We start from the raw sequence: 17,352 nt of genomic DNA, 5'->3' as shown, positions 1-17,352 counted from the left end.
GCTGTGCCCCCACCCAAATCTCAACTTGAATTTTATCCCTCAGAATTCCTGTGTGTTGTGGGAGGGACCCGTTGGGAGGTAATTGAATCATGGGGGCCGGTCTTTCCCATGCTGTTCTCATGATAGTGAAAAAGTCTCACAGGATCTGATGGGTTTATCAGGGGTTTCTGCTTTTGCTTCTTCTTCATTTTTCTCTTGCTGCTGCCATGTAAGAAGTGCCTTCCACCTTCTGCCATGATTCTGAGGCCTCCCCAGCCATGTGGAACTGTAAGTTCAATTAAACCTCTTTTTGTTCCCAGTTTCATGTATGTCTTTATCAGCAGTATGAAAACAGACTAATACAGTAAATTGGTACCAGAAGCAGGGTGTTGCTGAAACGATACCCAAAAATGTGGAAGCAACTTTGGAACTGGGTAATAGGCAGAGATTGGAAGTCTGGAGGGCTCAGAAGAAGATAGGAAAATGTGGGAAAGTTTGGAACTTCCTAGAGACTTGTTGAATGGCTTTGCCTAAAATGATGATAGTGATATGGACAATAAAATTCAGGCTGAGCTGGTCTCATATGGAGATGAGGAACTTTTTGGGAACTGGAGCAAAGGTGACCCTTGTTGGCAAAGAGACTGGTGGCATTTTGCCCCTGCCCTAGAGATTTGTGGAGCTTTGAACTTGAGAAAGATGATTTAGGGTATCTGGTGGAAGAAATTTCTAAGCAGGAAAGCATTCAAGAGGTGACTTGGGTATTGTTAAAGGCATTCAGTTTTATAAGGGAAGCAGAGCATAAAAGTTTGGAAAATTTGCAGCCTGACTATGTGATAGAAAAGAAAAATCAATTTTCTGGGGGAGAAATTCAAGCTGGCTACAGAAATTTGCATAAGTAGTAAGAAGCCTAATGTTAATTCCCAAGACCATGGGGAAAATGTCTTTTTCTCAGGGGAGGCCATTACTGTTGCTGCAGGCCACACAGGGTTTATCTCCTCAGACAAAGGTGGAAAGGCTGATGGCAGCATGGGTTGGGGAGGGGATGTTGCCACTACTGGGGATGGGAAAGCTGTTTCTTCTGGCAAAAAAGGTTCATCAGTGTTTACAAACTCAGTGTTCCCAGCTTCATCAGGGTCCTCCCACACATCCCTATTCCAAGTTGCAGGGTCCCCTTCTTTTCCAATCAATGCCCTCACTTTAACAGTAGACACCTGGTGAGGCTGTGTATGCATCTTTCATTGCAGGTTAGCCACTTGCAAGATAAGAATTTGTATCTGTTTTTCCACAATTTCAGCTCTTTCTCTACAGGAGATAAGACTCTCACTCAGGGTAATCTTAGCAGATTTGAGGCTCAGTATCTGCTTCTGAACCCGGAAGACAGAATCCCTGAATTCATCATTTTCTTTCATCACTTTGTCCTCTGAACTTAGGAGCAACCAACCAGCTTCATTATGTTCCTTGGTTCTTCACATATGGTCGAAGGTATTATGTATAGAGTCACTAAACTCCTTGCCTCTCATGAGTGAAGAATCAGGAGTGTCAAATGCATTTATTTTGCCTAACTCTCTCTAAACAGTTCGTGCCAAGGACTATCAGTGTTCTCCATACTAATAGAAGTAGGGTCAGCCAGGTGCAGTGGCTCACTCCTGTAATCCCAGCACTTTGGGAGGCAGAGGCGGGCAGATCATGAGGTCAAGAGGTTGAGACCATCCTGGCTAACACAGTGAAACCCCATCTCTACTAAAAATACAAAAATTAGCTGGGTATGCTGGCATGCGCCTGTAGTCCTAGCTACTCGGGAGGCTGAGGCAGGAGAATCTCTTGAACCCAGGAGGTGGAGTTTGTAGTGAGCTGGATTGTGCCACTGCACTCCAGTCTGGGTGACAGAGCGAGACTCTGTCTAAAAAAAAAAAGAAAAAGAAAAAAAAGAAGTAGGGTCTTTAGTGTAATCATATTAAACAGCCAACTCCAGAAACCCCAAAACCAACTAAATAACTCCATCCTTAATATTCTGTTCCTCTAGAACCACTCCTGGTATGAAAATCCATATTAGTCAGGGTTCTCTAGAGGGACAGAATTAATGGAATGTATATTTTATAATATATAATATATCATATTATAGTAATATATATCATATATATAATATATAAAATATATAAAATAATATATATGGAAGTTTAATAAATATTAACTCACATGATCACAAAGTCCCACAATAGGCCATCTGTAGGCTGAGGAGGAAGGAGGGCCAGTCCGGTTCCAAAACTGAAAAATTTGGAGTCTAATGTTCAAGAACAGGAAGCATCCAGCACAGGAGAAAGATGCAGGCTGAGGCTAGACCAGTCTCACCTTTTCATGTTTTTCTGCCTGCTTTATATTTGCTGGCAGCTGATTAGATGGTGCCCACCCAGATTAAGGATGGGTCTGCCTTCTCCAGCCTACTGACTCAAATGTTAATCTCCTTTGGCAACATCCTCACAGACAAGCCTAGGATCAATACTTTGTATCCTTCAATCCGATCAAGTTGACACTCAATATTAACCATCACAACTTCCATGTAGAACACAGCTTAATGATGAGCAGTTAAATAATGCATATGTGCTCATTTGAAGCTTAAATGCATGTTATGAAATGCAATGGTAACTACAGCAGTGGTTTGGAACATAACCCAACAAAATATTTAGTGGGGAAGAAGAGCATTTCATGACTGACATTGTTTAAAATAATGGGTGCATGGTGATAACAAAAAGCAGACCAAATTTTTAGTCACTTTTGTTATCGTTTTTAAATACTGTGTAGATAATGTACCCCTAAAGGCCCCCTTGCCTCAGCCTTACTTTTGAGGCGCTGCTGAAGTGCCATTCCCCTGGGCTCTGTGACATGTGCCGGCCTAGGTTCAAGCTGAAATTCTGGCCTGGACTGTTTACCTGGGATGAATGTTAAACTTATAAATGGACAGGTTCCTGGATAGGGTGGCTGCTTGCAGTTGTGTGGGTTGTTCACTGCACAAAGGTGCTAGTTGGGGGTTCCAACCCAGCTGTGCTCTGCTGGCTGCAGCTGTGCCTATCTGTAGGAGGGGAAGTCTTTATCTAATTTGTACAAAGATGCCATATAGGCAGTGTTGTGGGATGAATCACATCCTCCAAAAAGATATGTTGAAGTTCTAACCTCCTGGAACCTATGAATGTAGCTGTTTTTGGAAATATGATCTTTGCAGATGTAGGTAGTTAAGGTGAGGTCCGGCTGAATAAGGACAGACTCTAACACAATGACTGGTGGTCTCTTATAAGGAGACCACAGACACATGTATGTATGTGTCTGCATACATAGACACATGGGGAAGGTCATGGGATGATAGAGGCAGTGCCTGGAATTATGTGGCCACAAGCCAAGGACTGCCGGCCTTCACTGGAAGCTGAAAGACGTAAGGAGGGCTCCTCCCCTACAGCCTGTAGGGAGAGCGTCGCCTGCCAACACCTTGGTTTTGGACTTCTGGCCTCTAGAACTGTAGAGAGTGAATGTCCCCTGCTCTAAGTCACCCGGCTGTGGTACTTCTTTTTTTTTTTCAGCAACCACAGGAAACTAACCAGGCAGTGATGGCCCTGTTCTGGATTCCCCCACTTCAGCATTTAAAATATCAGAACTTTTCCATCTCCCTAGAAATGTATCAGTACTGGGTGGAGGTAGAGATTGGTGGACCTTTCTGTTCCCAAGGAACAGAAACTAGTGGCAGGGATTTTTTTAAAATACAAAAATAAACAAGCTTCTCTTTCCCCTGAGGAGTTCTGTTCTTCCCCAGAAGAGCTGGCTGGACAAAGTGCCACAGCAAGCTAAGTCATAAGGTCTGACTGACAGTAAGCTGCACAAAACACCTGTTGAATAGAGGAAGGGACCACTCTGTGGGCCAGGGGCTGGCGGACAGAGAGGCTGAGCCTGGCTCCCCACTGATGTCAGGGGCCGGCCGCAGGACAGAGAATAAACCCCGGCCCTGCAAGCCTCCAGGCATTGGAAGCTTTCATCACAGCAGCCTGTCTTGACTGACATGTCGTCCCAATTCTGCCACTATTTGTGTGGCTGGAGTGAGTCCCTCCCTGCTCTGGTCTGTTTCCCCATCAGAAAGTGAGAAAGTTGTGCCCGCTGTTGCCCATCCAATGATGAGTGCTGAGAGCAGGCTCTAGACAGAGGCAAGGACAAGGGAGTTGAGGCGAATGAGAAGAGGAAGCTCTGGAAGCCATGAGCAGGGTCTGGGCGGTCGTGGGTGGAGACGGAATGAGGGGCCAGGGACAAAGGAGCCCTGTGGGGAAGGAGAGGCTTCTCAGAAGAGAGGGGCCCTCACCGAGTCTCCTCTAGGGAGGGGTCTGGAGGCGATGGACTACGAGCTGGCTGCAAATCAAGCTCTTTATTTACTTAGCACCTGCCATAGTCAGGCCCTGTGCCCAGGACACCAGGGACCCTTGGTGTCCTCAGCCGCCCTTGGAGGAAGGCATTCTACCTCTAATGGCCCTGGACAGTGCCGGTGCCGGAGGCTCTTCCCACAGATCCGTGGGCGTTTCACCAGAGGGAGCTTAGAGCTCTGAGGACGCAGAGGGCGGCCGGGAGGGGCAGGCAGCGCCTCCTCAGCCAGAGGAAGGAGCGAAGGGACTCACCAGTCACAGGCAGGGCTGGAGGGGGAAGATGTGGGGGGACATGGGGAGAGGGATCTGAGCGGGGTGTCTCTGGGGATCCCTGTGCAGGAGAGGCGAGTACAGCAGATGAGCAAGTGTGCGGGACAGGGCCACACAGAGACGGAGACCAAGTCTATCCTGCCCCGACTTCCCAAGGTGGCAGCTTTATGGGAACCAGTGACCAAGGCCTTCAGGAAGGACATTCTGGCCAGATGTCCATGTCACTGGAGTGTTTATGCGGCACAGAGCCCCCACCCAACCTCCAGGCATGCTCTGGCCACACACGGGTGGCCCAGCACTGGGGAGGGTGGTGGCCCCACTTGGAAAGGGGATTAGGCTGTCATCTCCAGGACAAGGAGCGGGCTCGCAGGACTCCAGGCATTGCACACTGACACAAACAACAACCAGCCTCCTCCCCCAGCCCCAGCCACACTTCACCCCTCACCGGGCTGCATGGACGCTCCAGCAGGCGCCGGCCTCAGGAGCCCCCATCTCGCACCCACCCCCCCCTCAGACGTTAGGCCGCACCCGGTGGCCATGGCCATGTGGTTCCCGCCAAAGAGACTCTGTTCACTTTGCTGCTGGTCAGGGAAGCAAGTGGACGCTCAACGTGCTCCAGCTGTGGAAGGTGTCCTTGGCATGTGGCCCCGCAGCTGCTGTCCCCACCTCTTGGTGAGACCTCTGCCCAGGGGTCATTTTCAGACAGGATGGATTATGTGGGCCTCTGCTGGAGGCCCAGGGCTCTCCGTGGCTTGCAGGACATGCAGCAGACACTGTCCTAGCTCAGATCAAGGTAGCATGCATGGCAGCATCAGAGCTTTCCTGAGTGCTTCATTCATTCACTTCATTCGTTCTCACTCCACTGACTGAGGAAAGCCCTGCCAGTGCCAATCACTTCTTCCTATAGAAGCTGAGTCCTCCATTGGAGGGACAAGAAAAGCAAGTGTCAAGGAAGCTGAGGCTGTGGGTCTCGGTTGGTGCTGGGGCAGCCCCGGCCAACACTGGTCACATAATTCCCTGAAGGAACCACTGTCAGGCCACCTCTGGCAGGGCCCCTAGTATTTGGTGGAGGGAAGGCGAGCTGGTGGCAGTGGTGGCCAGCCTGGATTCACTGTGCTGGTGCAGGGCTCCCCTGCCTCATTTGTCCAGTTTATTTAACAGATGACTCACCAGCATGTGCTGCGGGCCTGGGCTGGTCTGGGGCTATAGGAACGTGTATCAGCTGGTCCTCACATCATGAGAACTCCAGGACGCAAGTGCTAGTGGTATCCTCATTTCTCAGTGGGAGAAACTGAGGCACACAGAAGGAATGTGCTTCCAACACTGAGCAGGACAAGGTTTGAACCGAACCCTGTGCCGCCTTGCTCGCACCTTCATCTTCATGTTCTTGCTGTTTCCTCACGCATAACCAGTGCTTCCTTTATCCGATTGTTCTCTTTACATGACAGTGTGTTCTTACTGAATAAATGTGTTTTAAAGTGATCTGGATCTTAGTTTTAAAAGCTGGGTGCAGTGGCTCATGGCTGTAATCCCAGCACTTTGAGAGGACCAGGCAGGTGGATCCCCTGAGGTCAGGAGTTCAAGACCAGCCTGGCCAACATGGTAAAACCCCATCTCTACTAGCAACTCTGTCTCTACAAAAAATTAGCCAGAAGTGGTGACGGGTACTTGTGATCCACCTGCCTTGACCTCCCAGAGTGCTAGGATTATAGGTGTGAGCCAAGGATCTGCTCTTTCTGAATCACAGCAAGGTGGTGGCTGCAGGCCATCGCACCACCAGGGCTGGCCAGAATGTGGCCCCCCGTGTTCTCCCGTCCATGCTGTGGACAGCCTCCGGCCGAAGGGGCTCCCTCGGGCACCAGCAGTCACTGCAGGGATGAGGGACATCACAGTCCCTCTGCAGGCAGGGTCACCGGCCTGGACTCTGAGGTTTGCCTTTGGGTGATGGAAGAAGACGAAGATTCAAAGAGGATGTCTGCCGTCCTGTGGTGTCTCTCCTGTGGCAGACATGAGGTTCCCCCAACACACACACCTCCGTGGCTGAACTTGGGTGCTACTGCAGCACAGCAAAGCTCTGCAAACTCAGTGGCTGAAAACCAAACACTGTTATTATCTCATATTATTATCTCCTCCATGTGTCAGGATCTGCTCAGGGTCTCATAAATCAGCAATAAGGTGCCAGCCAGGCTGCGGTCTCACCTGGAGCTCTGCCAAGGAAGACCCGCTTCTGAGTTTATTCAGGCTGTTGGCTGAGTTTACCTGCTTGCTCTGGGTCCTGGCCATGCGGGCCCTCTGTCGGCTGCTCAGTGAGCTGGCTTTTTCAGGGCTGGCAGAACTTCTCTGACCTCAGGGAAGACCTCAGTCACTTTTTTTTTTCTGAGACAGAGTCTTGCTCTGTTGCCCTGGCTGGAGTGTGGTGGTGTGATCTCAGCTCACTGCAACCTCCGCCTCTTGGGTTCAAGTGATTCTCCTGCCTCAGCCTCCCGAGTAGCTGGGATTACAGGCATGTGCCACCATGCCCGATTAATTTTTATATTTTTAGTAGAGATGGGGTTTCTCCATGTTGACCAGGCTGGTCTCGAACTCCTGACCTAAGGTGATCTGCCTGCCTCAGCCTTCCAAACTGCTGGGATTATAGACGTGAGCCACTGTGCCTGGACCCAGTCCCTCTTAAACAGGTTGTCTCAATTAGTCAGGCCCAGGACAATCTCCCTTTGGATCAATTCAAAGTCAATCAGGTACCTCAGAATCCTTTTTGCCATATCAGGTAGCACCATCAGGGCGATGCTATCCTATCACACTGATAGATCCCCTATATTCAAAGGGATGGATTATGTAGGACACAAACACCTTCATGGATGAATTTTGCTCTAATCTGTAACAGAAACGTACAACGGAAGGCCAGTAGATTTATAAATTAAGGTGGATTTTTAACAGGAAGTATGCAGATAGGATATGTTTTCTTCCCTTGTTTCAACATGTTGCTTATCATCTGGGGAAGGAGCAGGCAGAACTCAAAACAATGATAACAACGTTTTCTATCCATTTGGTTTGATGAGAAGAGAAGCAAACAAATAATTGGCAGGACTGTTGGGCACAGTTGTGTGGGTTGCACACTGCACAATCAAGAAGTGCTATTCTCAGCACAGTCGATGACACCCCTGGGAGTTACGTAGTCTGTAAATGGCAGTCCTGCTCTCCTAGACTGAGCTAGAATGGGATGAGGTTGGGACCAGCACAGGGCCAACCTATGGAAGGAGCCCAGTACCATGGGTGTCCTGACCAGAATTGAGTCCACAGGGCCCTGCCCTTTGAGTGGAGATGCCTTGCCTGCTGTTTGTGCTTGGGTAGGAACAGGGCTGCCTCCCAGGGAAGCCCCTGGTCAGTGAGCTGTGTCAGCAGGGGACAGCTGCTCCAGTCCATCTTCTCCACTCAGAGCAGGATGAGGTGGATAACAATAAGTCCAGATCTGGACACAGTGAGCTTGGTGTGCCCGTGGTCACCCAGCTTGGGTGACCTTTGGCAGCTAGAGCCATAGGTCTGTCTCAGTGGCAATCAGTGAGGGAAAGTAGGGGTTAAGTCAGAAGGTGACTTTTTGGGGTCCCCAAAAAGGTCATTGTGATGCTGTGGAGGGAGCACTGCAGCTCCACCTCTCAGACAAATGAGGTCACCCCTCTCTGCCTCAGTTTCTTTGCTAGTAAATTAAGGGTAAAATTGCCAGTCTCCTAGAGTGGGAAGACATGAGTTTAAACGAGATCATGTAACAGGGGGCACAAGGCCTTGCACAGACGGTGTGCTCCCTAGAAGACTGACTAGGGCTCTTCCAGGTTGGGGAGTGCACAGTGGAACCTACAACGTACTGAGAGACTCCCCTTTTCAGTAGCAGGCCCAGAGAGCATCCCCCTGGGCTTCATTACGGGGCACAGAGCTCAGCCTCTTAAGTCCCTGAAGGTCAGATGCAGCTGGCTCTAAAAGTATCCAGACATTTAAAATCCAACCTGTGCTGTGTGGCCCGCTGATCGGAACACCAGCACCCCACAGTGGAAGCCATGAGCTCACTGTGTGTGTCTGGAAGCTCCCCACCCGTGGGGCTCAGGGCCTCCCGCACGCCTCTGCTCCGTGGCATGCTCCCTCCCGTTGTGTCCACCGCGTTCTGCGTGCTGTGTTTTTGCCATTGGCTGTGAGCACATTTGTACATCTCTGCATGGTTAAACTGCACTTCCTGTGGGCAGCTAAGATGTCTTTTTCTTTGTATCTTCAGCATCCAGCAAGGTGTTTGACACATAGAGAAGGAAAGTAAGTACTGGATTATTTTTCCTTTTTTTAAAAAAAACAAAATCCCTCAGCTTTATTGAGGGATAATGGGCAAATAAAAATTGTATATATGCTGGGCATGGTGTCACATGCCTGTAATTCCAGCACTTTGGGAGGCCAAGGCAGGCAGATTGCTTGAGTGCAGGAGTTGGAGACCAGCCTGGGCAACATGGTGAAACCCTGTCTCTACCAAAAATACAAAAATTAGCCGGGCATGGTGGTGTGTGCCTGCAGTCCCAGCTACTATGGAGGTTGAGGTGGGAGGACTGCTTGAGCCCAGGATGTGGGAGGATTGCTTGAGCCCGGGAGGCGGAGGTTGCAGTGAGCTGAGATGGCACCACTGGGCTCCAGCCTGGGCGACAGTCATACCTGTCTCAACAACAACAACAACAAAAGTATGTATTCGAGGTGTACAATGTGATGTTTTGGTATATGTATATACTGTGATGATCACCACAATCAAGCTAATTAACACATCTATCGCGTCACATAGTTACCATTTTGGTGAGAACACTGAAGACCGACCCTTTCAGCACATACATAATTGTGCTGCAATGACGTGCTGCAAGCTCGCAATACATAATTGTTAACTATAGTCACCATGCTGTACATAGATCCCCAGAATTTATCTTATAACTGAAAGTTTGTACCCTTTGACCAACATCTTCTCATTTCTCCCCCACATCCTGGCCCTAATAACCACCATTTCACTCTATTTCTATGATGTCAGCTTTTTCAGATTCCACATACAAGTGAGATCATGCAGTCTTGTTTTCCTTTACAAGAGGAACGGTTCCGAGTGAGCATGGTTAAGACTCAACATGACCAGCAGAGGGCGCAAGAACCAAGGACGTTGCGGGGGCGGGGCGATAAGGCCTCTCTGTGAGCAAGATTTCCTGGAAACACTTCCAGCAAGCAACACATTTATAATCTCTATTTTTCTGTCATATTCTTTCCCTTTGCCTAGTCCCTGCAAGATTTGTCACTTGGCAGCTGCAAAGGCTCGAGGCTTGGGAAACTCCCAGAAAGTCAGAGCCACGGCCCCCTGTCCATCTACATTTCAGCAGCTGGAGAGGATTTCGATGGAATTGCCAGGGGTTGGGAATGGCTGGATGGGAAGAAGCACTCTCCCCTGGGGGTGGCCTTCACCCTGAAGGGGCTGCAAGCCTAGGTCACTAGGCTCTCAGCAGTCCGTTAGGCAGCCAGTGAAGGGAGTGAGCGCCCTGTCTCCAGGGGTGTGCAAGGAGCTGGAAGGCAGGGTCAACTATCTCTATTCCAAAGGCTGTTGCAAGGATTAAGTGAGAGGGTGATTGTACGTTGTGCAATCCAGTGTCTGGGTATGGTATTAATAAGGGAAACACTTAAATTGTTGAGAACTCAGAAATGGGAGTAGGAAATGAGCCAGGTGATTCTGTGTTCCTAAGGCCCAAATAGTGGTAAACTAACAGATCCTTTCCTGGAAAAAAGAAATTAGAAGAAAAAATGTTAACATAAGGCAACATGTCTGATACGGAAGTGCAATATTTGTGCAATCAGAATAATTGAAACTACACAAGAATTGGTAAACTGTGGCCCACTGCCTGTTGTTGCTTGGCCAGCAAACTGAGAATGGTTTTTACATATTTAAGTGGTTGAAGAAAAAAAGCATCATATTTTGCGACATGAAAATTAGATATAATTCAGATTTTCACATCTATAAATAAAGTTGGTTGGAACACAGCCGTACCTACTCATTTATGCATTATCCAGGGCTACTTTCACACTACAAAGACAGGGCTGAGTCACCAAACAGGGCCGTGTGGCCTGCAAAACCTGAAACATTTGCTTATCTGGCCCTTTATAGAAAAAGTTTTTCAGTCCATGACCTAAGTTGTTAACACTGGCAAGGAGAAAGGTTCACCTAAAACCCCTCCTGTTTTTCCACATGGGGAAACTGAGGCTTGCACAGGACATGGGCTTGCTCAAGGGCAGTAGTAGGAAGATGTCTGCAAACCATCTCAAGGTCCCCTGTGTGCTCTGCCTATCTGCAAATGTGTGGAATTTGACCATTTGGGAACTGGGCTTATAAGCCCATTCCTGGCACCAATGGGCAGGAACAAGGCAGAAAGTACAGGTATGACAAGGGAGAGGGGGCCCAGGGAAGCCCAGTGCCTGTGGAGGTGGCACCAGCTCCTGTCCCCATCCTCTCTGTGTGTCATCTTCAGTCAGTTCACACCAGCAGGAGGCAGGAGGGCTGTCCTGGAGCCAGGGTACCAGAGGGTGATCCTGCCTGGCATCTGAGGGGTGGTGTGGCTGTAGCCTCCTTTTCCCCCCCTAGATCCCAGAACTCTCGTCTGTAAAAGAAGCACCAAGTCCCCTGTTCCGTCCCCTCCCAAGCAGCACCCAGTGGGAGGTGCTGCTGGAGGAGGCAGTGCCCAGCCCCCTCTCCCTTCCAGTCCTGGCAGGGTGGTGGAGTGGGGAGGTGGCAGGTGAAGACAGGACTGGTAGCTACAGTAGAGTCCTGTGTCAGGAAGGACAGATGCAAGTGTAAGTCCCTGCTGGAACATGGGCAATGTGATCTGGCCTGGCCTCCCTGCCACCAGGAGACATTCTGGAGGAGATGCTGTGGTCCATCTCACCTGGCTAAGGGGCCACGGCCCAGACCCCTTCCCCAGTCCCAGGCCTAGCTCCCCAGGCTGCCCAAGCTGGAAAGAATCCCCCACCCCTACACAGGCTATAGAACCCTGCAAGAGCTCTGTGCCTATTAAACATGCTAGATAGATCTTCAGAGCGTCTGGCACCTGGTGGGCACACCGCGAGCATGAAGGCCTCTTCTTTTATTAGGAGGACGGGACTGGGGCTTGGCAGTCCTTCTGATGAAAAGGAACAGAAAGGGGTGGGGAGCGGGAGCAGGAGAGGAGACAAGAGCGAGAGTGAGCGAGCAATAAAAGAAAGAAGCGGGGTGGGGGGAGGACTTAAAAAACAAAAGAGGATGGGGAAATGGGTGGAAGAAGGGAAGAAAGAGGAAAAAAAAAAACACAAATAATGAAAGAAAAGGGGAAAAGAAAGAAAAGCCGAGCCGTTTCCGCGGGTGCCTCGCCGCGTTCTGGCCCGCGCGAGCCGGCCGCTCTCTGGGGTCTCAGGCTCTGCACGTCGGGAAGGCTCCTAGAGGAGCCCGGTCCGCGGCTTCCAGGGACTGTGACCAGCGCTTCATGGGCTCTGTGGGAGCCTGGGGTGGAAACCAGGTCTTGAGCTGCAGCCTGGCACCAGCGTGGATGGGGCAGGGAGGGCCCGCGTAGTCGGTCCGCACCGACACTGACTCTCCTCGGAAGGTCGAAGCAGCACGCGCGTGGGGGTCAGACCTGGGCCCAGGGAGCGTTCTCGAAGGGTCCACACTCGCCGGCGGGAGAGCACCCGTGCGGGTCGCAAGCACCGCCCCCACCCGGCCTTGCAGTCGGCGCCCAGCAGCTCTGGTCTTCGCGGCCGGCCTCACGGAGCCCCGGCACCCAGACGGCTACTTCCTGACTCTGGGTGTGGCCTCAGGCGCCGCTGGTTCGCGTAACTGGACTCCGAAGCGAGGTCTCTGCGGGAGCCGCCGGGGCTGGAGAGCGGTGGGTGTGAAATGGAGGCGGGACCCGTCCAGGGCCTGGAGGGCTGGGAGTGGAGCCGCGGGCTAGCGGCTCTGCATGTCCAGAAGCAACACCTCCGGTTCCTAGACCAAGAACCGGGTCATCTCCGGGTCGCCGGAGCGGGTTATTTATTACCTATCTAAGAATCTATCTTTTATTTTATTTATTATTTTTGTTAAGAGACGGGGTCTGGATCTGTCGCCCAGGCTGGTGCAGTGGGGCAATCAGAGTTCACTGCAGCTTCGAACTGTTGGGCTCAAGGAGTCCTCCTACCTCAACCTGCCCAGAAGCTGGGACTACAGGCGCTTGCCACTATGCTGGGCTGTTGGATGTATTTAAACTCACACTTTCATAGAAAATTAGACATTTTTAAAAAATCAGCAGCAAAACTTACAAAACAAAAATAAAGTAGCGAATTCCAAAGGAACAAATTTGTAAACTGCTCCAAGAGGTGGAGCTTGGAAAGAGAGGGGATGTGTCTAAAGGCGCTGTCACCCCAAACACAATTTGACCCCGAGCTTCTAGGGCTTTGAAATGGCTCAAAACGAATGCCCACATTTGAGTTGGAAATTTTCATGAAAGAAAGCATCACACAGACTGGCTTCTCCAAAGAGAAAGCGAGTTGGTGGTCTCCAGGAGATAAACCTGTAAGAGTGGGGACGGGGTAATTTTATAATTCCAAGATTTTCTGTTTTTAAGCTAGGAAAGATATTGCCAGTCTCTGCTCCGCGCAAAAGCAGGGCGAACGCCGCAGCCCATCCGGACGGTGCGTTCCGAGCGAGGTCCAGGCGGCCTCTGTCGGGCACAGCACACCTGCGGCCAAGGCCGGTGCCCCAGTCCCAGCAGCACCACCAACACGGCACCAACAGCCTGGACAATCAGAACCAAAGGTAAAAAAAAAAAAAAGGAAGAAGAAGAAGAAAAGAAAAAAGAAAAGAGGAAACGAGCTCCATTCGCAGCGCTAGTGACGTGTCCCCAGGGACGGACAGTGTGCTGGGCGGCGGGGCGCGCAAGGCTGCGCCGGGAGCAGAAGGCCGCGAGATGAGGTGGCCCGGGGCCACCTGTGCCCCTAGGGGCTGGACGTCAACCAGTAAGAGGCCGTGGGACCCCCCGCAGGCGGCTGCTGGGACGACTGCAGCCGGAGGTGAGCTGACCGTTCTGGAAGAAGCCTCCGCTCCACCGCGGCCCCAACTTCGTTTTGCCAATTAAGATGCAGACCCGCTGCAAGTGGGAGCGGAAACAAACTGCCCGCGGCCGAGGCAGATGGAGGAGAGCCCAGCGTCCTCCAAGCAACGCACGATCCCCTGGCCGTTGGCCGCTCAGCCTGCCCCGAGTGCTCCTTCCAGACTCAGCCTCCCCCCCGTACAGCGAACGGCTCCCGGACCCCTGCGCGCGCGGAGCCATTTCACAATCCCGTCTGGGAGGCGCTGGAGTAGGAGAAGTGTGTGGGTGGAGAGGAGGCGGTTCTGCAACCTACACCTGAATGCTTAGGGGATTCGGTTGTGGGAATGAGGTGGTCCCCTCCCAGTCCCGCAGCCTCCAAAGGGGCTGTATAGGGTGTGGGGGGCAGAACATGGGTGGGGAGGAGGCCGGTTCTGCGCTCCGAGGGCCCTCATCCAACGACTGGGCGGCGCCGAGGACCCCCTGCCGCCCGGAGCCCCTCGCCGCCCGGCTGCTAGGGAGGGCGACTGGCCCGGGGCGCTGAGGTCACCTTTTCCACTGCGCCCGCCGCGAGCGGGACGGTTTCCGGGATTTTCGCGGCGGCGGCTAGAGGCCTCGGGAGGGGGATGTCCCAGGCGTCGGGCTGGCAGCTGCGCCCCTGGGGTGGGGACTGCGATCCCAGACTGCACCCCACTGGGGAGGAGGCTTCCCCTCTCTCGGCCTCGGTGTCCTAGACAGGGAGGGGGTTCCCGTTCTCTGGGAGCCTCTTTTTTCGGCCGCCAACGCGGCAGTGCCTGAGCAGAGGAGGCCCTGCCGCCGCCGGTTTTGTGTAATTTTCGCCGAAAAGGGGTTTATCTGCTGGTTTGCCCTGGGGTCGGGTGACGGGGAGGCTGCGTCTAGCAGGAGCCAGGGGGACCGGAGACAGACCTGCGAGGGAGGTGTTTTGGGCGACCGGGGGCAGGACCCTGGCTCTGTCAGTCCCTGGAGCCAGCTGCGGTCTCCCAAAGCTGCCTAGGCTCTGGGCATTCTCCTTCCAGCCCTCAGGGCCTCATTCCCAAAGCCGCCCTCTGCTCATGCTGCAGGGCTGGCCTGGGGCTGCAGGAAATGGTCCTGGCCAGTGGCCAAGGAGCTGGGGGTGCACACCTGTGGAATGGGGTGAGGGCTGGGCTGCACTAGTCTTCTGACTCCCCAAAATCTAGACAGGAGGCCTCCATCCTGAAAATGACCCCCTCCCCCACAAACTGACCAAGGAACTATCCCAGGAGGATGGCTTGTAGTCAAATAAGTTTAGTGACAGCTGATGAACAGTGTGATCCTTGAATCTGGAATCTGGGGACCATTTTGAGGATGTGAGACCCTCAGGTCTTGAGCATGGGGCAGAGATGGTTCAAATTTGGGTGGCTTGTGTTAGGGCCCAAATAACAGGGGATGGGACAGAGGCTCGCTGGGCCTACTCAGGGAGAAACCGCCACTAGGCTATGCCCTTAGGGAGATGTAGAAGCCAGGGGGTGAGGAGGGGGCTAAGATGGAGGTGAGGGAGGAAGCCGGGAAAAGGGGCTTGATATGGCTCTGTACAAGGAGCAATAGTAAACCAGCCCTACTCACTGCAGTACCTGCACCAGGCCCTGCCTCTCACTAGGCCTCAGTTTCCCATCTGAGAAAGGAGATGGTTGAATTGAGTGATACCATTGCACTCATCTAGGGAGGGTTCCCTGAGTCTACCATGGGTGGGTGGGGGGGCCCGAATGGCTGCCCCGGCCTCCCAGGAGACACTGGCTTTTTTCTATTTGCCAAGTTGGATGTCGGTGGCTGCTTGGCCAACAGTGACAGGGCCAGCTTCCTGGTCTCTTGGTCTCTCACGAGGTGGCCTGCTCAGTGTGGGATACTGTTGCTTTTAGTGGTGCCCTCTCCACCCTTTCCAAAGAACCATGTAGGCTCACAGCACCACTCTTCGAGGGAGTCTGAAGAAACTGGCGGCCATTGAGGCCACCTTCTTTCAGTCCCAGTGGTAACTCTGAGTTCAGAAAGTCATGCAACAACTGGGAAGGAGAGACAGTGGGCTCTTGGGATTGGGATCTTACCAGAGAAGGTAGTCTTTGTCCTCACTCCAAGCCCTACAGACAAAGGATCTGGGCCACTTCCTAGTCCTCCCCACCTGCCCCCCACCCCCACCCCCGAGTCTGGGGCCGGGGCCAGGGGCTGAGGGCCAGCCTGAAGGCCTCCCCACCAGCAGCTGGAGCTGGAGAAAGGACTTCAACTTGGGTGGGGGGCATGGCCATAGGTGTGGTAAGCCCTAGTTGCCTGAGGTGAAGACTGAGGCCCCACATGGAGCTCATAGAGGAAGTCGGGGTGGCCCAGGACACCCACAGTGCATCAGGCGCTGACTGGCAATGGCGGATGGGGCTGGGAGGTAGGACCAGTGATTCCTGAGAAGGGGGAGAAGGGCAGGTACTCCTCCCCCTACCTCCTGGGGACACTTCTCCCCTCTTGCCTGGAGGAACTGTTTTCTCTCCAAACAGACCTAAGGGCTCCCAGGGTGCAGGATCCTCGGCGTGCAGGACCCCCTCACTGAGTTCTCACAGTCTCCCTGGAGCCAGGTGTCAGCATCTCCTCAGGACAGGTAAGGAAACTGAGGCCCAGAAAGGGTCAGTGGTTTCACCAGTAGTGGCAGGACCAAAGAGAGGAGTTCAGCATAGAGTAGCTTTGGGGTCGTTCACTCCACAGCTTGGGTTTATACTCTCTATTGATGGAAAGAAAGATCTAGAGAAGGCACTGCCAACTTCCTCCATCATGTTGGAACCTTTGAGGCTCCACAATGGAGCCAGATCCCACCAGGGTTTGCTCTTTACACTCTCAGAGCAACCTGTGGCTCCCTCGCCCCAACTCCGCCCAGTAACGGTTTCTTGATACTCCAGAGCTGGGTAAAGACAAAGCTGCATCCTTCCCTTCTCCTGGAATCCTTCTCCTGTTCTAACTAGGGGGTGTAACCGGCCCACAGCCTCCTGGGGCTGTCAAGAAGCATGTGTCCATGGATCACTTGAATTTGCAAATCAAGCAAATCTCGGCTGGAGATCATTTTTCTCTCATGGCAGCCCGGAGAGAAAAGAGGCCGTACGTGGTAAACTGAGGCAGAGGTGGGCGAGGTGCACAAGTGCCCCTACCGCTCTGCCCCTTGCATCCCTGCACGCTGCCTCACCCTTGCCGGGTTGGCGGTCTCGAGCCCGGGACTGGAGGCTGCTCGGACCACCTCCTTCCCAGCTGAGGAGCGCGGCCTTTGCCCCTCCTCCTCCCGACCTTTCCGGGGCTACCTAAAAGCCGATCAAGCCGCCCGTTTTCTAGCTGCCCCTTTCTTTACCGCCCCCTCCCTCTGCCCCGCCTGCCTCTGTGCCCTCCGTCACGTCACAGCCCGCTGGCTCTCACGCCTCTTTTGGTCTCTGTGCACATCTCGGTGGCGTCCCTGGCACCCTCACATCACACTCTCTCAAATCTTGTTTGGCCCACGCCGTCTCCCTCTGCCGCCTCTCTCACCTGTGTCGTGGATCCCTCCGACTCTCGTCTCTGGGGGTCTTGCCTCCCGAACTCTCCGGCTCTCTGCTTCCAGGGCGTGCGCTCCGCTGGGTCTCCCT

General features: G+C 52.7%; 1 long non-coding RNA gene across 1 annotated transcript; it reads right to left on the bottom strand.

The window, feature by feature from the left end:
- Positions 1 to 14,993: 14,993 nt before the first annotated feature.
- Positions 14,994 to 17,063, bottom strand: LOC105501496. Its single transcript, XR_001000198.1, has 2 exons — positions 16,028 to 17,063; positions 14,994 to 15,380 (listed from the first exon to the last, which is right to left on the bottom strand). It is a non-coding gene; the product is annotated as an uncharacterized LOC105501496 (long non-coding RNA).
- Between the last annotated feature and the right edge of the window lie 289 nt (positions 17,064 to 17,352).

The sequence above is a fragment of the Colobus angolensis genome, unplaced genomic scaffold, assembly GCF_000951035.1.
Source record: "Colobus angolensis palliatus isolate OR3802 unplaced genomic scaffold, Cang.pa_1.0 Scaffold72, whole genome shotgun sequence".
In the NCBI taxonomy this organism is placed as follows: domain Eukaryota; kingdom Metazoa; phylum Chordata; class Mammalia; order Primates; family Cercopithecidae; genus Colobus; species Colobus angolensis.
Note: the sequence above shows the minus strand (reverse complement) of the source record. Positions and strands in the feature narration are given on the sequence as shown.